This window comes from Wolffia australiana, chromosome 3 (genome assembly GCF_029677425.1).
Source record: "Wolffia australiana isolate 7733 chromosome 3, ASM2967742v1".
Classification (NCBI taxonomy): domain Eukaryota; kingdom Viridiplantae; phylum Streptophyta; class Magnoliopsida; order Alismatales; family Araceae; genus Wolffia; species Wolffia australiana.
The window spans coordinates 14,980,722-14,998,577 of NC_135837.1; the positions used below are offsets into that span (position 1 = coordinate 14,980,722).

A 17,856-nucleotide genomic window follows, 5' to 3' on the forward strand; every position below is an offset into this window, starting at 1 on the left:
ATCTCTGCATCATTTCCTAGAATGGTGATCTCATTATTACCTACTCTACCAAATCCGCCCATCAAAGCCACTGTTACCCATTGGTCATTTAGGCGTATTCTCAATAGACCTATATCTACAGCTATGGCAATAGGAGCGTGGTTTGGTAATATACCAATTCGGCCACTATTAGTCGATAAAATGATTTCTTTAACTTCTGAATCCCAAACAATTCGAGTAGGCGTCAGTACACTAAGATTTAAGGTCATTTCTTCAAATTGCTGTCCACTTCTAAGTTTATAGCTTTCGCAGTAGCTTCATCGATGTTACCCACCAAATAAAAGGCCTGTTCAGGAATACTGTCTAATTCGCCTGAGAGAACAAGTTTAAAGCCCCTAATGGTTTCTTCAAGGCCAACATATTTCCTTGGAGAACCAGTAAATACTTCTGCTACAAAAAAGGGTTGTGATAAGAAACACTCAATTTTTCGTGCTCGTGCTATGGTTAAACGATCCTCTTCAGATAATTCGTCTAATCCAAGGATAGCAATAATGTCCTGCAGTTCTTTGTAACGTTGTAAAGTTTCCTTGACTCTTTGCGCAGTTTCATAATGTTCCTCACCAACGATTGCAGGTTGTAGCATGGTTGATGTTGAATCTAAAGAATCCACTGCTGGATAAATACCTTTAGCAGCTAATCCTCTTGATAGTACGGTAGTTGCATCTAAATGCACAAATGTCGTTGCAGGCGCAAGGTCAGTCAAATCGTCTGCAGGTACATAAACTGCTTGAATAGAAGTTATAGATCCCTCTTTTGTAGACGTAATTCTTTTTTGCAAAGAACCCATTTCTGTACTAAGGGTAGGTTGAGAACCCGCCGCAGACGGCATTCTACCTTATAAAGCTGATACTTCGGATCTTGCTTGGACGAATCTAAAAATACTGTCAATGAATAGTAGTACGTCTTGTTCATTAACATCTCGGAAATATTCCGCCATAGTTAGAGCGGTCAAACCAACTCTCATACGAGCTCCAGGCGGTTCATTCATCTGACCATAGACGAGAGTTACTTTTGATTCTGCAATATTTTTTTCATTAATGACTCCGGATTCTTTCATTTCCATGTAAAGGTCATTTCCTTCACGAGTATGTTTGCCTACTCCACCAAATACGGATACACCTCCATGAGCTTTAGCAATGTTGTTGATCAATTCCATAATCAGGACTGTTTTACCCACTCCAGCTCCCCCAAACAGTCCAATTTTTCCTCCACGACGATAAGGGGCTAAAAGATCCACTACTTTAATCCCAGTTTCAAAGATTGCTAATTTTTTATCTAACTGGATAAAGGCGGGTGCGGATATATGAATAGGAGATGTTGTGTGAGTATCTACAAGACATAAATTGTCAACAGGCTCACCAAAAACATTGAAAATTCATCCCAGAGTGGCTCCACCGACTGGAATGCTTAGATCAGCTCCCATATCAATCACGTCCATTCCTCTCATTAGACCATCAGTAGCACTCATAGCTACAGCTCGAACTCAATTATTTCCTAATAATTGCTGTACCTCACAAGTAACTTTAATTTCCTGACCATCTGCATCTTGACCTTGAACTACCAAGGCATTATAGGCATTTTACCGGGGGAAAAAATGATATCCAGTAGTGGGCCAATAATTTGAGCAATACGCCCTTGGTTTTTTTCTTCCAATTGTGAAACCTCAGTCCCAGAAGTAGTAGGATTTATTTTCATAATGATGATAAAGTGAAATATGTCGAAATTTTTTGGTATATTATATTTTTGAATAAAAAAAATGTCTGATAGCAAGTTGATCGGTTAATTAAATAATAAATGAAATTTAGCACTTTATTTAGTTGGTACTATCCAACTGAATCTAATTCAATCATTTGCTCGTTCAATGAATGAATTTTCAAGTTTAACCCACAATCTTGTTTCAACTAAAGTAGATGAAGATGACTAAGACACATGAAGAAGTGTGTTTCTTTTATCTACCATTATAGATAATTCCATACATATCATATCTTATTTTATGATTTATGTAATTATGTAATTATGTAATTCGAACCTGAACTCTATCTATTATTCATTTTTTCTATCTCATTGTTCATTATTTTTTATTTTTTCAGAAGGATTTTTGCCCATTTGTGGGTTAGACTATACCTTTTTGATGGATGAGTTAGGTTAATTTTTACATCTAGGATTTACATATACAAGATATATCACTATCAAGAGGGATTTTTTTGAGTATTTGGAGAATATTTAATATAGCAATAAGACAGTTAGATAACTATTTAGATAAGAAAGACATTTAAATAAAACCAAGAAAGGGATAAACTACAAACTTGCAAATCAAAGGTTGGATTGCGCCATACATATCAAAGAGTATACAATAATGATGTATTTGACGAATCAAATACATGGTATTATTAATTAATTGAGAATATTAATTGATAATTGAATTAAAAGTTTTTAAAAAGAATTTATTTTCTTTTCAAATATTTCATTCATGCCCAATCCATGTCGAGCAGACCTTGTCATTGTGAGAATTCTTAATTCATGAGTTGTAGGGAGGGACTTATGTCACCACAAACAGAGACTAAAGCAAGTGCTGGATTCAAAGCTGGGGTTAAAGATTACAAATTAACTTATTATACTCCTGAGTATGAGACAAAAGATACTGATATCTTGGCAGCATTCCGAGTAACTCCTCAACCTGGAGTTCCACCTGAAGAAGCAAGGGCCGCAGTAGCTGCGGAATCTTCTACTGGTACATGGACAACTGTGTGGACTGATGGTCTTACCAGTCTTGACCATTACAAAGGATGATGCTACCATATCGAACCTGTTTCTGGAGAAGAGAATCAATATATTGCTTATGTAGCTTACCCATTAGACCTTTTTGAAGAAGGTTCTGTTACTAACAAGTTTACTTCCATTGTAGGTAACGTATTTGGGTTTAGAGCTTTACGAGCTCTACGTCTGGAAGATTTGAGAATTCCTTCTACTTATTCTAAAACTTTCCAAGGCCCACCTCACGGGATCCAAGTTGAAAGAGATAAATTGAACAAGTATGGTCGTCCTCTATTAGGATGTACCATCAAATCCAAATTGGGATTATCTGCGAAAAACTATGGTAGAGCGGTTTATGACTATTTATGTGGTGGACTTGATTTTACCAAGGATGATGAAAATGTAAATTCACAACCATTTATGCGTTGGAGAGACCGTTTCTTATTCTGTGCTGAAGAAATTTATAAAGCACAAGCTGAAATTGGTGAAATTAAAGGGCATTACCTAAATGCTACCGCAGGTACTTGTGAAGAAGTGATCAAGAGATCTGTGTTTGCTAGAGAATTAGGTGTCCCAATTTTTATGCATGACTACTTAACTGGTGGATTCACTGCAAATACTAGTTTGGCACATTATTACCGAGACAACGGTCGTCTTCTTCACATTCACCGTGCAATGCATGCGGTTATTGATAGACAGAAAAACTATGGTATGCATTTCCGTGTACTAGCTAAAGCATTATGTATGTCTAGTGGTGACCTTATTCACACTGGTACCGTAGTAGGTAAGCAAGAAGGTGAGCGTGAGATGACTTTAGGTTTTGTTGATTTATTACGTGATGATATTGAAAAAGACAGAAGTCGTGGTATTTTCTTCACTCAAGATTTGGTATCTATGCCTGGTGTTATCCCTATAGCTTCAAGTGGTATTCACATTTGGCATATGCCTGCACTGACCGAGATCTTTGGAGATGATTCCGTACTACAGTTTGGTGGCGGAACTTTAGGACACCCTTGGGTAATGCACCAGGTGTAGTAGCTAACCGTGTAGCTTTAGAAGCTTGTGTACAAGCTCGTGATGAGGGATGTGACCTTGCTCGTGAAGGTAATGAAATTATCCGTGAAACTTGCAAATGGAGTCCTGAATTAGCCACTGCATGTGAAGTTTGGAAACTGATCAAATTTGAATTCGAACCAGTAGATAACCTAGATGTTAAATAAAAACTAAGCTTACCTAATTCAGTAATTCCTGTTTGTTCTCCTCATTGCAATTAAACTCAGCTCAATCCGTTACTAGTAAAAGATTGGGCCAAAAAAATGAGGATCTTTTGTATTTACATATATCTTTTTTGCATATATCTTTTCTTTTATGTATCAATATATACAGAATGTACAGGGACAAGGACCTTACTTAGAATCAATATATCCCCAATATAAATCCAAGACTAAATTAAGGTTAAAAAAAAGACTTCTTTGTTTCTTATGTTCTATACATAATAAATCCTATGGATCCTTGGGATTGGTGGATTAGTTAATATACCAGAGTTGCAGACCATAGCTCAAGCTAGGGAAACGTACCTTCCACTGATCTTGTATATTGTCTTTTTCGTTCCGTGTCGCGTAGACGAGAATGAAGTCAGTAAACTAGTATTTATACTTTGAATAAGATGATAATTTGTACACAATATGAGAATAAATCGTTCTTTTGTATTATAATTGAGCAAAAGATTCGATGATTTAAATCCTAAACCTAAATATGATAAATCATAATCTAGATTAATATTAGACCCCGTATTCCAGAACACTCTAATTAGTTCTTTAAATTAAATAAATACTTAACTTATTCATATTACTTAACGTAGAGGTCCAAACAAAAGGGCTGAATCTCTATTAATTCTAAATCCAACAAAAAATTGTTTATCAATGACTATTCATCTATTAAATCTTAAAATAAGCGGTGGTAATACTATATGGAAAACCCTTGGTTCAACTCGATCTTCTCTTCTCTACTGATAAATTAGAAACAAGTCTAGGTTAAGTATATCGATGGATAGTCTTGGTCCTATTAGATATACCAATGCAAGTGAAGACCCGGTTTAAAATACTATGGATAAGAACGTTTCCAGCTGGACTGAGAGTGGGAGTTGTAATTTCAGTAATGTTGACCAGTTTTTGGATATCATAGACATTTGGAGTTTCATTTCTGATGACACTTTTTTAGTTAGGGATAGTAACGGGGACATTTTTTCTATATATTTTGATATTGAAAATCAGATTTTTGAGATTGACAACGAGAGTACTTTTATCATTGAACTAGAACGTTCTTTTTCTAGTTCCCCGAATTTGAGTTATATGAATAGTGGATCTAAAAATACTAGTCGATACTCTTATCGTTACATGTATGATACTCAATCTTGTTGGAATAATCATATAAATAGTTGCATTGATAGTTATCTGCGTTATGAAATCAGTATTGAGAGTTACATTTCAGGCGAGACCCATAACTATAGTGATAATTATGTTTATAATTTTATTTCTAATGAAAGTATAAGTGTTAGTGAAAGTAGTAATTCTACTATCAGAACTAGTATTAATGCCAGCAATTTTAATATAAGAGGAAAATCTAATGATTTCGATATAAGTAATAAAATACCGACATTTATGGGTTCAGTGCGAAAATTGTTATGGATTAAATTATAAAAAATTATTTAGGTCAAGACTGAATATTTGCGAACACTATGGATATCATTTGAAAATGAGTAGTTCAGAGAGAATCGAACTTTTGATTGATCCGGGAACCTGGGATCCTATGGATGAGAATATGGTCTCGACAGACCCTATTGAATTTCATTCAGAGGAAGAACCGTATAGGGATCGTATTGATTCTTATATAAAAAAGACAGGTTTAACTGACGCTGTTCAAACAGGCATAGGTCAACTAAACGGTATTCCTATAGCTATTGGAGTCATGGATTTTCAGTTCATGGGAGGTAGTATGGGATCTCTAGTCGGTGAGAAAATCACCCATTTGATCGAATGTGCGACTAATAAGTCTCTACCTGTTATTATTGTATGTGCTTCTGGCAGAGCACGCATGCAAGAAGGAAGTTTGAGTTTGATGCAAATGGCTAAAATATCTTCTGCTTTCTATAATTATCAATTAAATAAAAAGTTATTCTATGTACCAATTCTTACATTGCCGACAACAGGTGGGGTTACAGCCAGTTTTGGTATGTTGGGAGATATCATAGTTGCTGAACCTAATGCCTACATTGCATTTGCAGGTAAAAGAGTAATTGAACAAACGTTGAATAAGACAGTACCCGACGGTTCACAAGAAGCTGAGTATTTATTTCAGAAAGGATTATTTGATATAATCATACCACGGAATCTTTTAAAGGGTGTTCTGGCTGAGTTATTTCAGCTCCACGGTTTCTTTCCTTTGACTTAAATTTTTTGTTAGTTATTCATATTTTTTTTATTTACTTAATCTAATCAGATTAATCTTAGTTATATTTTATCTGTTTGATATTTTTTAGTTAAAAAAATATAAATTTAATGTAAATGTACTAGTGTTAATGTTATATATCAAAATAAAAGTGAACATAAAAAATAAAATGTAGATAAATTTAAACTATAAATAAGAATTGAATTTCAATAGGCTAAAAAATAGAATTTTATTATATATAATTTATAAAAAATAGATTTAATTTCATAATTAATATAAAATTAGATATAGAAAATAATTTGCAAAGATATAAATAAAATTAATTATTATTTAGTACTTTACTATATAAATATTTCTAAATAAATTATCTATATAAACATGATTCAATATCATAATGAAATAACAAGTATTTTAATTTTATAGATAATATAAGAAAATAAATATGAAATAAAAAAGATTAAATATACCTATGATATACCTATTTGATAAAATACAAAAGTAGGTAGTAATTGTTGTAACCTCTCTAACGTCCGAAACTTTTTTTGACTATCAATCCCCCTGGAATTAGTTAGAGTCGCGAACTTATAAAAAGTCATTAGTATTTTCGTTTTCTTTTAGAAAGAAGATAAGAAAAAAGGAACATATTTATTAAATCGAAATATCATACATATTCGTGTAAAAAAAAAGGGTCCACTTAACGTAGTGTTACATTTGTTGCATTTATTACCTACTTTATATGACTTTTTATATTACTTTCCATTTATTAACTACTAAATATTACTTATAATAGATATATATATATATATTTATCATAAGATATCTTTATCAGAGGTTAAAGTATTAAATCGAGGCACCCATTCTATGACAGATTTCAGCTTACCCTCTATTTTTGTGCCTTTAGTAGGCCTAGTATTTCCGGCATTTGCAATGGCTTCTTTATTTCTTTATGTTCAAAAAAATAAGATTGTATAACTCATGTATGGGACCAAATCTCACAAAGTTATTTTAATCAACACTGTATCATTTTTTTAGTATCTATTTTTGAGTAGAATGTGGATATGATATGGGATTGCTTGTAACGACAAATTCATAAAAAAACCTTTTCCACGTGTATACATTATATCCAAATAAATGCATGTATATGCAGGTCTAGCTGGTTAAAAAGGCATCATTCGATATTTTTGGTTTCATATAAAGTGGAAAATCAATGTATCTAACCGATTACTCTTAATGGTTCACATGAAGTTCTAGTTGATGAGAGTTACCTCAGGAGCAGGAAAATAAAAGTCAAATTTATTTGGTTTATTCTCCGAATTCCAATCGAATGCAATTGGATCTAGTATAGTATGAACTGGCGACCAGACCATTTATGGATATAATTTATAACAGGGTCTCGAAAAACAAGTAATTTTTTCTGGGCCTATATCTTTTTTTTAGGTTCGCTAGGATTCTTAGTCGTTGGAACCTCTAGTTATCTTGGTAGGAATCTGATATCTTTATTTCCATTTCAGGAAATCTCTTTTTTTCCACAAGGGATTGTAATGTCTTTCTATGGAATTGCGGGTGTATTTATTAGTTCCTATTTGTGGTCCACTATTTTGTGGTATGTAGGTAGTGGTTATGATCGATTCAATACAAAAGAAGGAAGAGTGTCTATTTTTCGTTGGGGATTTCTGGGAAAAAATCATCATATATTCCTTCAATTCCTTATGAGTGATGTTCAATCGATCAGAGTGGAGGTTAAAGACGGCCTTTATACTCGATGTGTGCTTTATATGGAAGTCAGGGGCCAAGGAACTATTCCCTTAACTCAGACTGATGAAAATTTAACTCCACGAGAAATTGAACAGAAAGCTGCGGAATTAGCCTATTTCTTGCGCGTACCAATTGAAGGTTTTTGAACTAAAATGGGAGTGCAATGACTACTTTCGAAGCCAAGTATAAGGGAAGGAATTCAGGAATACTCTTCATCTTTTTTTAATACAACTCAAGTTTATCTTCACAACACTTGTTCGAGTACAACATGTTATATTGTATATATTTGTTGGGTTGATGTGGTGACCTATAGAAAAAATCAAAGAAAAATGGAGGGGGCGCATCTGCAATAAAACGACTAAAATATAATAAGAATTCCTTTTTCGTCTGCCCTTTTTTATGTGTATGCAATTCAACTCAAGTTTTTCAGACTATTAACAAGTCTAATAAGACTAGATTGATCACATAAACCCCAACTGGAGATTTTTAAATAGAGAATTCATGTTTTGTTTTTAGTTGAGCAAAATATGCCATTTTATAATTGATAGATTAAGCACATAAAAAGTAAATTTCAGTCAAATATTTTTTTTTGTCAACTGATCTTTTATCTTCTTGGTTTTGACGAAAGAAATACTTGGATCTCTGATCATCATAAAATTAATCTTTACTTTAGTTTTACCACCTGTTTCCGATTTGATCATCACTATTTTTCATAAATCTGAAATATCTTCTTTCCTCGGTGTCTGATTTTTTCAAAACATGAGTTGATCCACGGATGGAGTTTTTTTGTCTTGAAATAAAACTCAAACAAAGACTAGTATTTATTTGAGTTTTGTTTCAAGCAGTAATTGAAAAGAAAACAAAAAGGATGCAAGACATTTGTTTCTTGTTCAATTCAAATAGCTCAGAACTCTATTCGCTTATTTTTTATATGAAACAAAATCCTATTTTTCTAGTTCTCTATTTTAGATCTAAAGACTAGAAATGAACTAAATAATTATCTCTATATAAAAAATGGAAATAGATCCATAGTTTCCATACCTTGCTTGTTATATAACTCATGCTTCAAGAAAAGATCATATAAGAGAAATCAACAAATGAAGCAGGTTTAGTAACAATTCAAAAAAATGAAAAAGAACAAAGTGAAAAAAATAAAGCTTTTATTTTCCTTCCATATATTGCAGCTACAGTATGTTTACCCTGGTGGGTCTCTCTCTCATTTACTAAATGTCTGGAACCTTGGATTACTGATTGGTTAAATAACAGGCAATCGGAAACTTTCTTGAATGATATTCAAGAGAAGAACATTCTAGAAAAATTCATAGAATTAGAAGAACCTTTTCTGTAACTGCACAAAGAAACAGTACAATTGGTCAAACTGCATAATGATTATAATTTAAATAGTATTTTGCATTTCTCAACAAATATAATCTGTTTCGCTAATCTAAGTAGTTATTTTATTCTGAGTAATAAAAAACTTGTCATTCTTAATTCTTGGATTCAGGAATTCTTATATAACTTAAGTGACACAATAAAAGCCTTTTCAATTCTTTTAGTCACGGATTTATTGATCGGATTCCATTGTCCATATGGTTGGGAACTAATGATTGGTTCGGTATACAACGATTTTGGATTGGCACATAATGATAAAATTATATCCTGTCTTGTTTCCACTTTTCCAGTTATTCTAGATACAACTGTAAAATATGGATTTTCCATTATTTAAATCGTGTATCTCCGTCCTTGGTAGTTATTTATCATTCAATGAATGAATGAGACTGAAGATTTTATTGGATCTCCTTATATTAATCCAATCTGAATCTTTCTTCATACATAACAAAATTTTAATTTGACTTACTCTTTCTTTATACTTCTACCTGTTTAGTTAAAGTATTTGTATTCCAGTACAATGACAAACTCGTGGATAGGGAACTAGACTAGCTACCTACCTAATTTATTGTAGAAATTTGGCATCAATAAGAATAATTGGACCATGCAAAATAGAAATACTTTTTTTGGGTAAAGCAGCAGATGACTCGATTTATTTCTGTATCGATCGGGATATATGTAATAACTCAGACATCTATTGCAAGTGCATATCCCATTTTTGCTCAGCAGGGTTTTGAAGATCCACGAGAAGCAAAGCGACAAATTGTTTGTGCCAATTGTCATTTAGCTAGTAAACTGGTGGATATTGAGTTCCACAATATGTGCTTCTTGATACTGTATTTGAAGCAGTAGTTAGAATTCCTTATGATACACAAGTGAAACAAGTTCTTGCTAATGGCAAAAAAGGTGGTTTGAATGTGGGGGATGTTCTTATTTTACCTGAGGGATTTGAATTAGCCCCTACCGATCGTATTTCTCCTGAGCTGAAAGAAAATATCGACAATATTTCTTTTCAGAGTTATAGTCTGACCAAAAAAAATATTACTGTCGTGGGTCTAGTGCCTGGTCAGAAAAATAGGGAAATAGTCTTCCCTATTCTTTCTCTAGACCCCGCAACTAATAAGGACGCTTATTTCTTAAAAATATCTTATATGTGTAGGGGGAAACAGGGGACGGGGTCAGATTTATCCTGATGGCAGCAAGAGTAACAATACTGTCTATAATGCTACATCCGCAAGTGTAATAAGCAAAATAGTACGTAAAGAGAAAAAGGGATATGAAATAACCATAACTGATCCATCGGATGGGCATGAAGTGACTGATATTATACCTCCAGGACCGGAACTTCTTGTTTCAAAAGGTGAGTCTATTAAAATTGATCAACTATTAATGAGTAATCCAAATGTGGGGGGATTTGGTCAGGCAGATGCTGAGATAGTCCCTCAAGATACCGCACGCGCCCAAGGTCTTTTGTTCTTCTTAGCATCAGTTGGTCTAGCACAAATCTTTTTAGTTCTTAAAAAGAAACAGTTTGAAAAGGTTCAGTTGTTCGAAATGAATTTTTAGATATAGGTATTTCTTAATACTAAGTTGATAAAAAAAGGAAAGGACGAACTTTTTTTGATTGAGGGCATCATTTTTAAAAATTATAAAGATTTTTACAGTCTTTTTTGTCTGTTTTATTTATACGCTTTTTTGCGAGATATCGAGATTTTATTACCTTTAATTTCTAGTACATAGTACTACTAATGGATATTAGGTATACAAAGACAATACACGGGAACCAACTACCCGTTCAAGTATAACTAACAAAGAAAAGACAAATGCTTCTAAGGGGTTTTTATAGTCTTTCTATTCTTCGATTCGACACAATAAAGGGATATTCCTTTTTTCATTGTGTTGAATCAAAGAATAAAATAATCCTTGTTTCTCCTGTGCGTGGAAGATAAATGACTTTTATGTCCTTTTACAAATCTATTAGAACTTTTAAATTAATAATAATTAGTGAACAAACAAAAAAGGGCGGATGATTTTTTAAAAAATGTTTGATAAAATTTAATTCCTTCAATCAATTAGTCAATTCCCTTAATTTTATTCTAAAAAGAATCTGAGTTAAATAAAAGAATTCACCAGTTATTTATCTTTTGTTTTCTTCTTTTTTCTTAGGCTCTGTCATATTATATTCAAAAGTGAATACTTTATACACACCTTTTTATTTTAATAATATTATCACAGTGAAATTTTGCTCTTACATATAAATAGAATTGGATTTTATTTGTATCATCCATAGAATGGATCCATTACTTCTAAAAGTTAAAAAAATGGAACGTCAATGATAAGGAGATAATAGAGTAAGAATAGAGAAGGGAGCAACCCTCAATTCTCATTAACGAATTCAATTCTTCAAAAATAGAGATAATCCAAATCAAAGGAATCCCATTTTAAAAGTATTAAACTAAAATATCAGAACAAGAGATTTTTTTTCGGATATTTTATTTACAAGTAAAAATATTAGTGATTGTGTTGAATAAATAAGTTTCCTGATTTCTTTAAGCTTATGGAATGACTCAAAGGTTCGCTATACTCTAAAAAAAAGTCATATAACAACTCGGCAGGACCGTACCCTTTGTTTTATTTGATTCGAGGGTATGGTCCTGCTGAGTTATTAGTTTTTGATGTGTACAATTCTGCTTTTCTTATTACTAGAGAGATGAGCCTAATCCGGAATATGAACCGTAAAAGAAAAGACCAACTAAACCAATCACAGGAATAGCAGCTACAGTACCTATCAGCCAAAGAGGAATCCTTCCAGTAATATCGGCCATTTATCCCACCTTCCTCCACATTTTATCAAGTGATCATGCTAGAGACAAAAACAGTCATGGATAATTATGAAGAGAGTATCCTTCTGAATGGGATAAGAGAGTCCTTACTTATAATGGAAGAAATAATTAGAAAAGAAAACAGCCAGTACAAAAATGAGTAATAACCCCCAGTATAAACTGGTACGATTTAATTCAACATTTTGTTCATTTGGATTTGATTGTGTCATAGCTGTATAATTTGGATTAGGTTTATCATTGGATGAACTGGATTGCTGATATTGATCCCAAAAAAGAAATGCTAGGTACAGCTATTCCATGAACAGCCAACCATCGCACTGTAAAAATTGGATAGGTTTGATCTATAGTCATTGGTGACCTCCTAAAAGGATCTACTTAATTCATCGAGTTGTTCCAAAGAATCAAAACATCCAGTAATTAATGGAACACCTTGTCGGTTCTCTGTAAAATATTCGTTTGGCCGAGGACTTCCAAACACATCATAAGCTAACCCGTACTGACGAATAACCAACCTGCAATAAATAGGGAAGGTATAGTAATACTATGAATTACCCAGTATCGAATACTGGTAATAATATCAGCAAAAGAACGTTCTCCCGTGCTTCCAGACATGCTGAGCTCCACGTACTCTTGTACATTCAAAAAGGGGAATCGATTCTGTAAAAGATGGGATCAGTAAATAGAAAACTACTGATATAACATCTTTGTAAGATGGTGTATTAAGAGTATACCGAATCAGTATATCTATCCTTCCTCTGACACAGCAACACATTTTAGAACAGTATTAAAATGAAATCCTATTGAATTTTTGCCTATTTTTTATTGTTGCTTGTCTATGTGTTTGTTATTCAAGACAATATACCTAAACTTCACGTGTTTATTTATTATTATGAAGAATAAAAACTTTTATTGCTGGTTTAATAATATAAATTCCTGATTTTAGTAAAGTTCGAATAAAAGGTTTCTGTTTCTAACATAATTCTTAATTAAATATTAAATTTTTTGATATTGAGGCAATACAATAAGTGCTAAATCCATTTTAAATTATTTTTTTGCTCTACTTTAACTTTATTTAATTTCAAAAAGTGGATGCGTCATACAATAGACTATAAAAGAATAAGATATAGATGTTAATGAAGAGAACAATTAAAACAGTAGTTCTAAAATCTACATTTCTAATGCAACCTTTAGTTCAGCTAAAGGAAAGGTTCCTTTTCGACCTAACCAGAATAGAATTAGAATCTAATGATCCAACTACCTAAGAGGATATGTCAAAAAAGACTGTAGAATCTCAAAAGATAATGTAGTGGAAACTCCTAACGCTCGAATTGAGTTGTACCCCCAAAAATAAAGTCAAACTTTATTTTATTTACTAAATACTATCATCGGATACCTTTTTTTATCTTCTTATTGGAGATTTTTGATATAGTATGTTATGGTCAATTGCTTCCTGCTAAATCTAATGAGTTAAAATAGTAAATAAATGAATGGGGTTCAAGCATTAACGTATGAGTTGCACAATGAATCGCCAATTCATAATTATAGGATTATATTAAATTAATTTATATTCACAAAATTCAATCTTTTTTATCCCTATGTCATTCTATTTTTGTTAGTATTGTTTATCATGACTGATGAATCAAGAATTTTAAATTTGAATTAATTCTATTCTGTTGGTATTTTTTTATTGTATCTTGAAAAAAAAAGAAGCTTAGGTAAATGTTTTATGAGTATATGTAGCAAAAGAATATATTTTTTTGGGTGTTTCATGCTTACTATAACTAGTTATTTCGGTTTTCTGTTGGCTGCTTCAACTGTAACCTCAGCGCTTTTCATTGGTTTGAACAAAATACGTCTTATTTGAAGTTAACTGAGTCAAGAATAAAAAACAAAGAATATTTCTATGAGATTTCAAGTATTCTAAGGTTCTTCTCCATGTCAATTGCTAAAAAGGGTAATTGAGATTCACTTATGATTCAGATTAATATTTAGGAATAACTTGTACCTCTCCTTTTTCCTTAAACAAAAAATAAATCAAAATGATTGAAGTTCTTCTATTTGGAATTGTGTTAGGTCTAATTCCTATTACTTTGGCAGGATTATTTGTAACGGCGTATTTACAATACAAATGGGGTGATCAACTGGACCTTTGATTTATTAAGTAAGATTTCAATCTTTTTTTTATTGACCTTCTCTTTGCAGGAGGTCAAATTGCTGTTGTAATTCAACTTTTGAAGGTAGTATATTTTTATTCACTATAACAAAGAATATAGTCACGCTCTGTAGGATTTGAACCTACGACATCGGGTTTTGGAGACCCACGTTCTACCGAGCTGAACTAAGAGCGCTTTCTTATGATAGAAAATACAACTGTAGGGAAAAGAATTCCTTTTGTACGCTTAGCTTGAATCAAGAAAATAAATCTTGGATGCAGAGAGTAGGATAATGATGAAAGATTATGTCTAATTTTCAGCGATCTCAATTAATCTCCCGTTACTGCCCATAGGAGGAGTAATAGGTAGGGATGACAGGATTTGAACCCGTGACATTTTGTATCCCAAACAAACGCGCTACCAAGCTGCGCTACATTCCTTTTTTCAATTGTTGTACAGTGTCATTTACAAAAGCCCGGCCTTGTTTTCCACATTATTATTTTATTCTTTATCTATCATATCATAAAATTTTCTTTCCATTTCTTATTTATTTTTTGTTTCATATAAATATAATAAACTATATACATCTGAAATGATGTATAAGCACAAAAATAATGACAATTTTGTGTTGATCTTGAGGAAGAGGGGATTTTTTTTCAATTTTATAGGGGAAGCACCATCTACTCGCTGATTGCACATAGACATTTTAGTTAGAAATGTTGCATAACATAAAAATACGAGTGATCCTTTAGTTACTTTCAGTATCTAATTATATATGAATTACATTAAAGAAGGATAATTTTCAATGCAAGATCTAAAAACATATCTCTCTGTGGCACCTGTACTGAGTACTCTATGGTTTGCTATTTTAGCAGGCTTATTGATAGAAATTAATCGTTTATTCCCGGATGCTTTGTTATTCCCTTTTTTTAATTCTAGTTTGAATTATTGATATCAAAATAAATCAAGGAAATTATAGACATAAACAGGTCTCTGTGACTCATTTATATCACCGTCCCTTCTTTTAATTTATTTAGGATAGTAACAAAATCCAAAGGCTAAAAGGTTACGACATCTGATTTTTTGTCTAAGATAGAATTTTCTTAGTAGAATTGAAATAGAAATATGGGTCTAAGAGAAAGACAGGCTCCGCAAAATAAAATACAAAATGAAGTCCTATTGATTAGACTACAAAAAATCAATATATAGTTAGAAAAATTATATTACGTTAAAATTTTATAAATGAAATTTGAGTAATTTCTATTGAAAAGAGAAGAGTTGAGTCGGTCCAAAATCCAAATCAAAGGAGGTACACGGCCAAAGGTAAAGATGTCAGAGTCAGAGTTATTTTAGAATATAACAGTTGTGGCAGAAATGAAAATGGTGCCACTAAGGAAGTTCCGGGTGTTTCTAGATATGTTACTCAAAAGAATCGACACAATACAACCGGTCGATTAGAGTTAAAAAAAAATTGTCGCTATTGTAACAAGCATACAATTCATGTGGAAGTCAAGAAATAGATAGATAGAATAAAACCTGTGATCGAGTTTTTACATTGAATTCAAGTAACAAACAGGAAGACATTAATAAGATAAATTATAAATATATATAAATATGGAATAGAACATTAAAATTGATATATATAGAGAAATAAAGAATATAACATATATAAATATATAACTAAAACCCTATTTCAGTCGTATATAAAAGGTATGTATGACGAAATAGGATTTTAAAGATAAGGACTAAACTATGGATAAATCCAAGCAACCCTTTCATAAAACCAAGCGATCTTTTTGTAGGCGTTTGCCCCCAATTGGATCGGGGGATTGAATTGATTATAGAAACATGAGTTTAATTAGTCGATTTATTAGTGAACAAGGCAAAATATTATCTAGACGAGTGAATAGATTAACCTTGAAACAACAACGATTAATTACTATTGCTATAAAACAAGCTCGTATTTTATCTTTGTTACCTTTTCTTAATAATGAGAAACAATTTGAGAGAACCGAGTCAATCCCTAGAGCTACTAGTCCTAGAACTCCAAATAAATAGGCATACTATACTCTTCAATTGGCTAAAGAAATTTCAATATTAACTCAACATTGAAGTTTTTGAAAAAGACTATAATTAGAATCCGTATTTAATTATTGTGTTGTAATAAAAAAAATGGAGAAGGAGATGAATAAATCAAATCCTTTTTTGTTATTGAAACATGTTCGTTCATTTATACTACTTATTTTAATTTTTTAGTCTGTGTTCCCGGAGTTTATTCTCCGGGGAATTTTTTTTCAACCATTCCTATATATGATTTAAAAATCTATTTTATTTAATGATTTTTTTGGAAATGATGGAAAAATAATTCTTATTCAATATAGCTATTTGCGCAAGTATTTTACGATTAAGAAGCAATTTCCTCTTGTACAGATTATGTATCGATCTACTATAACTATAGGAAACCTCGTTCTCCCGAGTTACTGCATTTATTCGAGTGATCCACAAATGACAAGAATCCCTCTTTTGTCTACCTCTATCTCTATAGGAAGAAACTAAAGCTCTCATTTTCTGTTGAGTAATAGTGCGAGTAAGTCTTGAATGAGCCCCTCAAAAGCTTGATGCAAATAAACGAATTTTTGTTTGGCGTCTACGAGCTATATATCCCCGTTTAACTCTGGTCATTTAATAAAATTAAACTTTGATGAACAACTAATATTTCTGTTCATTCAGTCATTCTTTTCCCCCCGGTTCTATTAATAACAAAACGGATTATTCAGATATATAAAATATAAATTCCAATGGCTTTTGCTACTATAACCTTCCGAACCACAATTTATTAGTTCTTTCAGTCAGGTCTTTCGCTTGTGTGTGTAAAGAATAAATTTGACTGATAAAAAATTGTAAAACCAATGACAATTTTTTAGAAAAAAAATTAGTGAATTCCTTCGTTTCTATGGTTACTTCTTAAACGGTGAGGTCCTTTCTATACACCGGAGCTCTTTCTCCCATCCCATTTGATCAATGTTTTTGGTTACTCGTACAGTTCGCACTTTTTGGCTCTACCTAAGAATTATATAGTAATAGGTCTTTTCACAATGAGAGCTATCCATACAGTGACGGCATTTAATTATGAAAGTTGGTTAGGTAGCTGACCCTGTTAGTCTGTTATTTCAAGAATAGGAGTATAATACCTTGGTTTCTTAAATACTGTTTCCCTGCTTAATGGATAACTTGTTGCTACCACTACAGAATTGATTTTCATCTCAATTTGAGGTGATTGGATTTGCAACAACAGAAACCATAAAATGTATACACAATCAATAGAGGGATATGAGAATCTTTTCATTTTTGTGTTAAATAGTAAACTATTTCATTTTTCCATTCTCTTAATTCTCTCTATTCATTCGTACTGGTCCTTGATACTGGAACAATTGTTTCATTTTTTCGAGCTCATGACCTAAACAAGTCTCACATAC

The 17,856-nt window shown here is 32.2% G+C and overlaps 2 non-coding genes across 2 annotated transcripts; both read right to left on the reverse strand.

Annotated features, from left to right (window-relative positions):
* Positions 1 to 14,501: 14,501 nt before the first annotated feature.
* TRNAW-CCA (transfer RNA tryptophan (anticodon CCA)) lies at positions 14,502 to 14,575 on the reverse strand. The gene has a single exon. It is a non-coding gene; the product is annotated as a tRNA-Trp (tRNA).
* A 171-nt stretch (positions 14,576 to 14,746) lies between these two features.
* Positions 14,747 to 14,820, reverse strand: TRNAP-GGG (transfer RNA proline (anticodon GGG)). Its single transcript has one exon. It is a non-coding gene; the product is annotated as a tRNA-Pro (tRNA).
* Between the last annotated feature and the right edge of the window lie 3,036 nt (positions 14,821 to 17,856).